This window comes from Myodes glareolus, chromosome 4 (genome assembly GCF_982192425.1).
Source record: "Myodes glareolus chromosome 4, mMyoGla1.1, whole genome shotgun sequence".
NCBI classification, from domain to species: domain Eukaryota; kingdom Metazoa; phylum Chordata; class Mammalia; order Rodentia; family Cricetidae; genus Myodes; species Myodes glareolus.
In genome coordinates, this window is record NC_142029.1 from 37,290,589 (window position 1) to 37,303,066 (window position 12,478).

A 12,478-nucleotide genomic window follows, 5' to 3' on the forward strand; every position below is an offset into this window, starting at 1 on the left:
ATGATTCAATTAGAAACCTGAGGGAAATTCTTACAAATAGATGATCAAAGACTTTTAATTTGTTTGTATCATGGAAGGCTTATTCTCCTTCAGCTATGGCAGACATTTTGCTGTGCACAGCACTCTAGGTTGTCTATCATAGTCTTTTAGAACTTGGAACACACTATTCTGGGCTTTTTTGGCTTTCTAAGTTTTTGTAGAGAAATCAGCTGTTACTCTGGTGGGTTTTTCTTTTTTTAATTAATTAATTAATTTATTAAAAATTTCCACCTCCTCCCTGCCTCCCTTTCCCCTCCCCCTCCCCCATTCCCCTCCCTCTCTAGTACTAAGAGCAGTCAGGTTTCCCCGCCCCTTGGGAAGTCCAAGGTCTTCCCCCCTCCATCCAGGTCTATAAAGGTAAGCATCTAAACAAACCAGGCTCCCACAAAGTCAGTCCATGCAGTAGAATCAAAACCCAGTGCCATTGTCCTTGGCTTCTCAGTCCACCTTCATTTCCAGCCACATTCAGAGTATCCAGTTTGATCACATGCTCCATCACTCCCAGTCCAGCTGGCCTTGGTGAGCTCCCATTAGATCAGTCCCAGTGTCTCAGTGGGTGGACGCACCCCTCGTGGTCCTGACCTCCTTGCTCATGTCTTCCCTCCTCCTGCTCCTCATTTGGACCTTGGGAGCTAAGTCCAGTGCTCCAATGTGGGTCTCTGTCTCTATCTCTATCCATCGCCAGATGAAGGTTGCATATGGTGATATGCAAGATATTCATCAGTGTGGTTATGGGACAAGGCCAATTCAGGCACCCTCTTCTCTGTTGCCCAAGGAACAATCTGGACCTCTCCTTGGACCTGGGAACCTCTCTAGAATCAAGTCTCTTGCAAACCCTAAAATGACTCCCTTAATTAAGATATTTACTTCCCTGCTCCCATATCCACACTTTCTCCATCCCACCCATCCCATTCCCCCAAGCTTTCCCGAATCCTCCCTTTCTCCCTTCTCTCTACCCATCTCCCCTTACATTCACCCCCCCCACACACACCCCGTGCATCCAAATTTTGCTTGACAACCTTGTCTACAACCAATATCCAGGAGGATAACTATATGATTTTCTTCAGGTTCACCTTCTTATTTAGCTTCTCTAGAATCATGAATTATAGGCTCAAAGACCTTTAATTATGGCTAGAATCCACTTATGAGTGAGTACATACTATATTCCTCTTTTGGAGTCTGGGCTACCTCACTCAGTAAAGCATTTTCTATTTCCATCCATTTGCATGCAAAATTCAAGATGTCATTGTTTTTTACCGCTGAGTAAAACTCTAATGTGTATATGTTCCACACCTTCTTTAAACATTTTTCTATTGAGGGGCACCTAGGTTGTTTCCAGGTTCTGGCTATTACAAATAGTGCTGCTATGAACATAGTTGAACAAATGCTTTTGTAGTATGATTGGGCATCTCTTGGGTATATTCCCAAGAGTGGAATTGCTGGGTCCTGAGGGAGGTTTACTCCCAGTTTCCAGAGAAACCTCCACACTGATTTCCAAAGTGGCTGCCCAAGTTTGCATTCCTACCAACAATGGATGAGTGTTCCCCTTACTCCACATCCTTTCCAGCATAGGCTATCATTGGTGTTTTTGATTTTAGCTATCTGACAGGTGTAAGATGGTATCTCAATGTTGTTTTGATTTGCATTTCCTTGATCGCTAAGGAGGTTGAGCATGACCTTAAGTGTCTTTTGGCCATTCGAAGTTCTTCTGTTGAGAATTCTCTGTTCAGTTCAGTACCCCATTTTTTAATTGGGTTAATTAGAGTTTTAGTGTCTAGTTTCTTGAGTTCTTTGTATATTTTGGAGATGAGACCTTTGTCTGATGCGGGATTGGTGAAGATCTTCTCCCAGACAGAGGGTAGCCTGTTTGTCTTACTGACAGTGTCCTTTGCTTTACAGAAGTTTCTCAGTTTCAAGAGGTCCCATTTATTCATTGTTTCTCTTATTGTCTGTGCTACTAGGGTTCTGCCTAGGAAGTGGTCTCCTGTGCCCATGTCCCTTAGACTACTTCCCACTTTCTCTTCTATCAGGTTCAAAGCAGTCAGATTAATGTTGATGTCTTTAATCCATTTGGACTTGAGTTTTGTGCATGGTGATAGATATGGATCTACTTTCATTCTTCTACAGGTTGACATCCAGTTATGCCAGCACCATCTGTTAAAGATGCTTTCTTTCTTCCATTGTATACTTTTAGCTCCCTTGTCCAAAATCAGATGTTCATAGGTCTGTGGGTTAATATTCGGGTCTTCTATTTGATTTCATAAGTCGACTTCTCTGTTTTCATGCCAATACCAAGCTGTTTTCAATACTGTTGCTCTGTAATAGAGTTTGAAGTCAGGGATGGTAATGCCTCCAGAAGTTCCTTTATTGTATAAGATTATTTTGGCTATCCTAGGTTTTTTGTTTTTTCATATAAAGTTGATTATTGTTCTCTCAATGTCCGTGAAGAATTTTGGTGGAGATTGCATTGAATTTATAGATTGCCTTTGGTAGAATTGCCATTTTTACTATGTTGATCCTCCCAATCCAAGAGCAAGGGAGATCCTTCTATTTTCTGGTATCCTCTTCAATTTCTTTCTTCAAAACTTTAAAGTTCTTGTAAAATAGGTCTTTCACTTCCTTGGTTAGAGTTACCCCAAGATATTTTATGCTATTTGTGGCTATCATGAAAGGTGATGCTTCTCTGATTTCCCTCTCTGCTTCTTTATCCTTTGTGTATAGGAGGGCAACCGATTTTTTGGAGTTGATCTTGTATCCTGCCACATTACTAAAGGTGTTCATCAGCTGTAGGAGTTCTCTGGTAGAGTTTTTGGGGTTGCTTATGTACACTATCATATCATCTGCAAAAAACGAAAGTTTAATTTCTTCCTTTCCAATTCGAATCCCCTTGATCCCCTTATGTTGTCTTATTGTTATTGCTAGAACTTCAAGCACTATATTAAAGAGGTATGGAAAGAGTGGACAGCCTTGTCGTGTTCCTGATTTTAGTGGAATGGCTTTGAGTTTCTCTCCATTTAATTTGATGTTAGCTGTCGGCTTGCTGTAAATAGCTTTTATTATATTTAGGTATGATTCTTATATCCCTAATCTCTCTAACACCTTTATCATAAAGGGGTGTTGAATTTTGTCAAATGCTTTTTCAGCATCTAATGAAATGATCATATGATTTTTTTCTTTCAGTTTATTTATATGATGGATTACATTGATAGATTTGCGTATGTTGAACCAGCCCTGCGTCTCTGGGATGAAGCCCACTTGATCATAATGGATAATTTTTCTTATGTGTTCTTGGATTCGGTTTGCCAGTATTTTATTGAGAATTTTTGCGTCGATGTTCATGAGTGAGATTGACCTGTAATTCTCTTTCTTGGTTGTGTCTTTGTGTGGTTTTGGTATTAGGGTAACTGTAGCTTCATAAAAGGAGTTTGGCAATGACTCTTATGTTTCTATGTTGTGGAATACATTAAGGAGTATAGGTATTAGCTCTTCCTGGAAGTTCTGGTAGAATTTTGCATTGAAACCATCTGGTCCTGGGCTTTTTTTGATAGAGATGCTTTTGATAACAGCTTCTAATTCTTTGCGACTAACAAGTCTATTTAGGTTGTTCACCTGGTCTTGGTTCAACTTTGGTATATGGTACTTATCTAAAAAAATGTCCATTTCTTTTACATTTTCCAATTTTGTGGCATAGAGGCTTTTGTAGTAAGATCTAATGATTCTCTGAATTCCCTCTGTATCTGTGGTTATGTTCCCTTTTTATTTCTGATCCTATCAATTTGCGTGTTCTCTCTCTGGCGTTTGATTAGTTTGGATAGGGGTTTATCAATCTTCTTAATTTTCTCCAAGAACCAGCTTTTTGTTTCATTGATTCTTTGGATTGTTTTCTGTGTTTCTATTTTGTTGATTTCAGCCCTCAGTTTGATTATTTCCAGTCTTCTACTCCTCCTGGGTGAGTCTGCTTCTTTTTTTCTAGAGCTTTCAGGTGTGCTGTTAAGTCTCCAATGTGTGCTTTCTCCGTTTTCTTTAATTGGGCACTTAGTGCTATGAATTTTCCACTTAGCACTGCTTTCATAGTGTCTCATATGTTTGAGTATGTTGTGTGTTTATTTTCATTAAATTCAAGGAAGACTTTAATTTCTTTATTTCTTCCTTGACTCAGTGGTGATTCAGTAGTTGACTGTTCAGCTTCCATGAGTTTGTAGGCTTTCTGGGGGTAGCATTGTTGTTGAATTCTAAATTTAATCCATGGTGATCCGACAAGATACAGGTGGTTACTAGTATTTTTTTTGTATCTGTGGAAGTTTGCTTTGTTACCGAGTATGTGGTCAATTTTTGAGAAGGTCCCATGAGCTGCAGAGTAGAAGGTATATTCTTTCCTATTTAGGTGGAATGTTCTATAGATGTCTGTTAAGTCCATTTGATTCATTACTTCTATTAATTCTCCTATTTCTCTGTTAGGTTTCTGTCTGATTGACCTGTCCATTGGTGAGAGAGGTGTGTTGAAGTCTCCTACTATTAGTGTGTGTGGTTTGATGACTGCCTTGAGTTCTAGAAGTGTTTCTTTTACATAAGTGGGTGCTTTTATATTAGGGGCATAGATATTCAGGATTGAGACTTCCTCCTGATGAATTGTTCCTGTTATGAGTATAAAGTGTCCATCTCCATCTCTTTTGATTGATTTTAGTTTGAAGTCAATTTTGTTAGAAATTAGAATGTCCACACCTGCTTGTTTCTTAGGTCCATTTGCTTGAAAAATCTTTTCCCAACCCTTTACTCTGAGTAGATGTCTGTCTTTGTGGTTGATGTGTGTTTCTTGTAAACAGCAGAATGTTGGATCTTGTTTTCGTATCCAATCTCTTAGTCTGTGACTTTTTATAGGTGAATTGAGTCCGTTGATATTAAGTGATATTAATGACCAGTGGTTGTTGACTCCAGTTATTTTTATTATTTTTTTGGGGGGGGTTGTAGAGTTTGTGTGTTTCCCTTCTTTGAGTTGTGCTTGTGAAGGGTCACTAGATGTCTGAGTTATTGTAGGCAGTGTTGGCAATGTTGGATTCCTTGAGTTGTGATTTTCTTTCTATTACTTTCTGTAAGGCTGGATTTGTGGCTTTGTATTGTTTGTTTTTTGAAAGTAATTTTATTAAATTATAAAAGTTTCCATTTACGCCCCTCCTCCCAACACCCTCCCACTCCCCCCACTCCCTCTCCTCCTCCCTCTTCGTCCCTAAGGGCAGTCAGGGTTTCCTGCCCTGTGGGAAGTTCAAGTTCCTCCCCCCTCCCTCCAGGTCCAGGAAGGTGAGTATCCAAACAGACTGGATCCCCAAAATCCAGTATATGCAGAGGAAACAAGTCCCAGTGTCATTGTCAATGGCTTTTCAGAAAGACTCCGGGCCAGCCACATTCAGAGAATCTGGCCACATTCAGAGAATCTGGTTGGATCACTTCCTTGTTCAGTCGCAGTCCAACTGGCCTTGGTAAACTCTCATTAGATCCGTCCCCTTGTATCAGTGGGTGATAGCATCCCTCACAGTCCTTATTTCGTTTTTCATTTTCTTCGTCCTTCTGCTCCTCATTTGGACCATGGGGGGCTCAGTCCGGTGCTCCAATGTGGGTCTCCGTCTGTATCGCCATCCATCGTCGGATGAAGGATCTATGGTGATAAGCAAAATATTCATCAGTATGGTTATGGGCCAAGGCCGGTTCAGGCACCCTCTCCTCTGTCCAGAGAACAATCTGGGGATCTCTCCTTGGACCTGGGATCCCATATATAATCAAGTCTCCTGTAAACCCTAAAATGACTCCCTTAGTTGAAATATATTCTTCCCTGATCCCATATTCATCCTTCCTCCATCCCCCCCATCCTGGTCAACCGAGCTTTCCCCATTTCTCCCCTATTCCCTTCTCTCTAACCCTCTCCCCTTCCAACAACCCTCCCACCCACCCACCCCCCCCCCCCCCATGCACCCGAGGTTACCTGGGACTCTTGACTATTTCCTGCCTCCTGGCGGATAGCTAAATAATCTTCATCAGGTTCATCTTCTTATTTAGCTTCTCTAGGATCACGAATAATAGGCTCAAAGACCTTTAATTATGGTTAGAATCCACTTATGAGTGAATACATACCGTGTTCCTCTTTTTGGGTCTGGCTTACCTCACTCAGTAAAGCGTTTTCTATTTTCATCCATTTGCATGCAAAATTCAAGATGTCATTGTTTTTTTGCCGCTGAGTAAAACTCTAATGTGTATATGTTCCACACCTTCTTTAACCAATCTTCTATTGAGGGGCACCTAGGCTGTTTCCAGGTTCTGGCTATTACAAATAGTGCTGCTATGAACATAGTTGAACAAATGCTTTTGTAGTATGTTAGGGAATCTCTAGGGTATATTCCCAAGAGTGGAATTGCTGGGTCCTGAGGGAGGTTGACTCCCAGTTTCCTGAGAAACCGCCACACTGATTTCCACAGTGGCTGCACAAGTTTGCATTCCCACCAACAATGGATGAGTGTTCCCCTCTCTCCACATCCTCTCCAGCATAGGCTATCATTGGTGTTTTTGACTTTAGCTATTCTGACAGGTGAAAGATGATATCTCAAAGTGGTTTTGATTTGCATTTCCCTGATCGCTAAAGAGGTTGAGTACGACCTTAAGTGTCTTCTGGCCATTCGAAGTTCATCTGTTGTGAATTCTCTGTTCACTTCAGTACCCCCATTTTTTAATTGGGTTAATTAGAGTTTTAGTGTCTAGTTTCTTGAGTTCTTTATATATTTTGGAGATCAGACCTTTGTCTGATGAGGGGTTGGTGAAGATCTTCTCCCAGTCAGAAGGCAGCCTTTTTGTCTTACTGACAGTGTCCTTTGCTTTACAGAAGCTTCTCAGTTTCAGTAGATCCCATTTATTCATTGTTTCTCTTATTGTCTGTGCTACTGGGGTCCTACTTAGGAAGAGGCCTCCTGTGCCTACATCTTGTAGATTACTTCCCACTTTCTCTTCTATCAGGTTCAAAGTGGATGGATTAATGTTGAGGTCTTTAATCCATTTGGACCGGAGTTTTGTGCATGGTGATAGATATGGATCTACTTTCATCCTTCTACAGGTTGACATCCAGTTATGCCAGCACCATTTGTTAAAAATGCTTTCCTTCTTCCATTGTATACCTTTAGCTCCCTTGTCAAAAATTAGGTGCTCATAGGTTTGTGAGTTAATATCCGGGTCTTCTATTCTTATGTTGTCCTTGAAGGTAAGTACCCATGGCTCAAGACACCACACACTTCTGACACAGGACTCGGAGGATTCAAGCTGGAACTTCCTTGAAAGCCTCTCCCTCCCCTGAGGACTAGATTCCATAGCACCAGCAGGGACTGTGCAAGCTGCCAGGGAAGAAACACAACCAATAGTCCTACCTCGCTGTGATGTCCATGACCCCAAACAAACCCAGTATGGCAAGATAGACCTAAAGTTCATATCTTGACAGTAACCACCAGTTATCTAATTGGCCGGAAGCCTAGATCAACATGAGGGAAATTGTGCCTGATAATGAGAGAATCAGCCAATCATCCAGGACTAGCAAAGTCAGGGATCTTAGAGGAAAACATACAACTGCCATCTTCCTAAATCAGTGCAATTCCTAACTGCATTCTAAATTCTTTTTCTTATAACCAGATATAGGTATAACTCTTATGGGAGAAGAGGTGATACAAATAAATATTTTATACTCTTTTGTATGCACCTAACAAAATCAAATTACTACTCTATTGTATATAACGTAATGGAAATCTATGCCGAGAAATTTTACAGGTATAGAATTTTCTTGACATCACCTATTATGAATGAGGCTTCTATTTGCAGCAGTTGAGAACCATAACAGAAAGTCACAATTGGTCAAAATGCAGATAATACCAAACTATGGGCTTCCCTGGCCCACCCAACTGATACACCTACAACTCAACTCCCACAGCTAAAGGTCAGGGAACATCACAGAAAAAGAAGCAGAAGGATTATAAGAACCAAAGAGACAGAAGTCTGATGTAAGATTATGCCTTCTACGGCAGGGAAGTTACACACGTAAAATGTCAATATGGCTGCCTAAACAAGACCTGAGTAATTTCAACACCAGTTGACATCCTAATATAGACGACGGAAATCGGTGGGTCACATCCATAAATAAGGAGCTACAAACATCTTGCAATTGACGAGGGATAATTAGGCTTTTTCAGGGATGTTTTCCTTGATTGGATCCAATACCAAGTGGTCAACCCTCTTCACACACATGCAATACTAGATAGAGTCAGGAGAACATATTTATGTTTATTTTTATATGTATATATAACAGTGATTAAAGAAAAGGAGATTGAATTTATGATAGTTTGGGAGTATGGACACTGGAGAGAGAGTAGTTAGGAAAGAGAGTGGAGAATGATGTAATTATATTTTACTTAAAATTTAAAAGAAAAAAATCACAACAAATACTGGTAAATGTGTCAGCATTGACTCACTGGGTAAAGGCATTGTCATTGTCTGCCAGACTCACAACTCACAAAGTGGAAGAAGAGAATCAATTTCAGTAAGTTGTCCTCTGACCTTTACATATACACCGTGACACATATACATGTGTGCACACTTACATGTAAATACTTAAGTGTGAAATAAAATGGCTGGTGATCAAAGAGGAACCCCTATTGACTGCCTGTGGTATGTATACTCGTACAGTCACTGTGAGGAACAGCGGAGAAGGTCCTCAGAGAACACGAAATGCCAGAGGTCTTGAGAGTTGCAGCAGGTGACAACTAGTGTTCAGATGTCACCCCACCAGAGGAGTGGTTATCAGATGCAGGAGAATCCTGTCCGGGCAAAGTCTACAGGGCCATCGTCTGTTGCTCACATTTGTTAGAGCAGCTTTGTGTCTCTCCAATACCTGCACAGTAGTGTGTATCTCATGTGACATGTATATGTCATCTCATGATTACACTTCAATCTTATGGGCACATATATCTGCGGGTGTCAAGAAGATGACTTTTTATTTATCTATATAATGTTGACATATAGACTATATACTGGGACATGCTTTGTTCCTTTTACTCAGACTAACTACACACAATTAGTTCACTTTTACCTCTGAACAAAATCAAATTTGACTTAAAGGCTTCTTGTAAATGGATCATAAGTTTAAAACCTTACAGTTATACACAACGTCAGAGTCAGAGATGTCCAACAAAGGTTACTACACAAAGAACCCTAAAATCCATGCCAATTCTTCACTTGTCAGGTCTTGCTGACAAAAGACCTAGGTCTCATGTTTGTCACCGGGCCTTGTGTCAGCAGGCTGTGGTCACAGTTACTCCTGAAACCTTGTGTTGCCATGGTAAATGACTCAACTCCTTGTCACTTCCCCTAGGAATGTGCTTTTGACCACTGACAGGTAACTCCTGTAACTTTGTTCAGTGATTCAAGCCACACATGGGGGAGGACTTTTGAGGCTAGAGGAGAAGGAGCTAAGAGGAATTAGAATTCGGACAGGAGAATTAGAATAGAGACAGAACAATAAAGAGACATGTTTGGAACAGCATGGCATGAGAGTTTGCTCACCCTCAGATATATTAAGTTCCTTTTTCTTGCTGTAGTGTTTGATTTGAGCCCTAAAGAGATCTTGGGCCCTCGTTAAGAGTATAATACCACCATTATTCCATTCCTGGATATAATCCCAAAGGCTTCAGGGCTATGACCACAGAGGTAACTGCATCTCCATGGTTCACACAGCAGGATTTGGAAGCAGCCAAGATGAACATCACCAGATAACGATGTATGGTATGGCTATACAATGGAATGTTATGCAATAGCAAAAAAATTGAAATAGTGGCATTTTCACAAAAATAGAAGGAACTAGACGTTACATTAGGTGAAATAAGCGAGTCTCTGATTGACAAATGTCTCAGTTTCCCTCTTAAATAAAGAACCTCTTCATCTCACCAGATAAAGATTAAACAGGTGTGTTTGCACAAGCCTTTTATCCCAGCACTCAGGAGGCATAGGAAGGCAGATCTCTGACTTCGAGGCCAACCTGGTCTACAAAGGAAGTTCCAGGATAGGCAGGGCTACAGAGAAACAATGTCTTGGAAGCCAAACAAACAAAACAAAAATAAAGCTAAAAAAGCAACATTAGAAAGGAATAAAACCAATAACCAAACAGGCTAGCTCTTTCCCATTTGAGTCAAAAGCACAGGCCCTGTTTCCCAGCTGCACCTTTTATTTATTATAAAACCATTGAAATTAATTAAAACTTCATTTAAAAGTGAAACATTGCAATAATAAAACCAAAATACAGTTCTGAAGACTGGTAACACCACCCCCTCCCACCTGTCATGGCACTAACACATCTGGAGCTTGGCATCAGTCTCCTGGTGAAGGTGTTTCCACAGCAAGGCTCCTGTCCCCATGCTGAAGTCATGGCCAAGCATGTCCTCTGAACAATGGATGCCGCACAGTCCTCCAACTTAAATGAAGTGTCTCCTCAAGGACCACCGCACAGGACTTTGCAGGCCTCTGGCCCAGGCTCTGGCTAAAAAGGAAGCAGCTGCTGAAGCCCATGCTGGCACAGGGTTTCTACCGGGTGGGTTTGAACTTGGGCAGGCCCAGGGCTCTGGGCGGCTTGATAAAGCACAGGCTGCTATGTCTTGCCTCTCCAGTTTCTGGTTCTGTGGTAGGGGAGAAGGTGCCTCAGTGAATTAAGATTTTTAATCAGTGCCCTGGTGACCCTGATACTGCTGGGCCTCAGACTGGCTGTTGAGAAGCACAATCAGGTGAAGCTAAGCCATGGGCCATGCAAAGAGATTTGACAGACTGCATCCCTCTAGAGAGAGCAGCTCCCTAGGGACTCAATTCCACACCTGAAAACCACAAACAAGATCTTCCCTATTTGTATCAAATACATAATCCCCTTAAATGGCTACAGTTTGCTGGTCCTACTCTGAAAGATCACACCTAGAGATTGTTAGATTGGATGGTGTTTCTCAGAACTCTGCTCTCTGCCCTGGTCCTTTGGACAGTGGAACTAACTAGAGGGAACACAGAAAGTGGGGAAAGTGGCCTTTTCAGATCCCCCAGAAGAAAATGCTTTCTACCAGGATACACGAACTCATTTACCTCGATTTTGTTTTATCCGGAGTTTGCAAGCCAGCAACACAATGAGAACCAGTGTAAAAGCCCTTTCCATTCTCAGCCCATAAAGGTACAGGAGCATGTCATCTACGTCCTGCATAATGTTTATAAAAACACAGTAGGTATCCTTGAAGAGTGGAATTAGTTCATGATCCAAACCTGGGAAGGGAAGAGGTTGCTCAGCTAGGAGTAGGAGCAGCAGCCCCCAGGAAGATTGCTGGTTAAGATGGGAAAAGTAACCTGAGGCTTTAAAAGAAAAGGGAACTTTTGTGGGGCCCCCTTAAAACTGGCTGACATCTTATCTATCTTTCTAAAAGAGGCTGGATCAGGGACCCACTGGACCAGGGAGTGTAATAACAATTACCAGACCATGTTCAACTGTCTTATTCTCCAAGGGCATAGGCTCCCACCATACTCACCAAACAAGCCTTTGAAGACCCACAACTCCAGGCGGGTGGGTGGAAATTTCAAAGAGTCATTGAAAGTTGGAAACAGCTTATGGACGTGATCAATGCTCTGGTCATACAGGGGGACACAGAACCCCATCCTTTCCCTGAAAGAAAGGGGCATCAGAAGATCTTGTAAGGTCCCACCTTCTTCTAAATGGTGCCTCTGCCCTCTCCTTCCCATTGCTCCACCCCAAGCCAGTGCTTCTCTCTCAGTTACTCTCCCTTTAAAGTTTCCTTGCCATCTGTGTCCCTAGAACACTACACAAGGCTCCAAGCATGGGTATTGACAAGAGAGCTTCTGCCGAAGAATCAGCCATGTAGGGCTCTGTCTGACCTGGGACACCACGTGCCAAGAATCTAGAGTCAGAGGAGGCTGTGGTCAATGGAGCCCACACCTTCTCTGAGGAGTCCCTTATCCCCAAAGACTCCATAGTTTCATAGAGGTCTATCTCCACCTCCCATAGGGTCTGTCCCAAAGTCCCAACCTTACACTAAGTTTCAGGGTCATACATTGTAGACCCTGGACACAGACCTCAGTTCTGTTGGGCTGAAAGTCATTCAGTTAATTGTTGGCGGAAATTGCCCAGGAGGAACCCAGGTCTGAAACCCTGAAGTGAAGGAATCTGCATGTTGTCCCAAGGTCTGAGAAGAGGTGAGGATGCAGGATCCTTTCTATGTGCGTGTTTTATAGTCCCCAAGACAGCAGGCACCTGGAAAAAGCCAGTGGGCTTGCTCACAGGTGTGTACTTCCCTGCCCCCTCACAACCCAGCCCACTCAACACTACCTCTTTCTGTTTTCATCCTGCTCCTCTCCTGTGTCCTCCTGTCCATTGGGACCC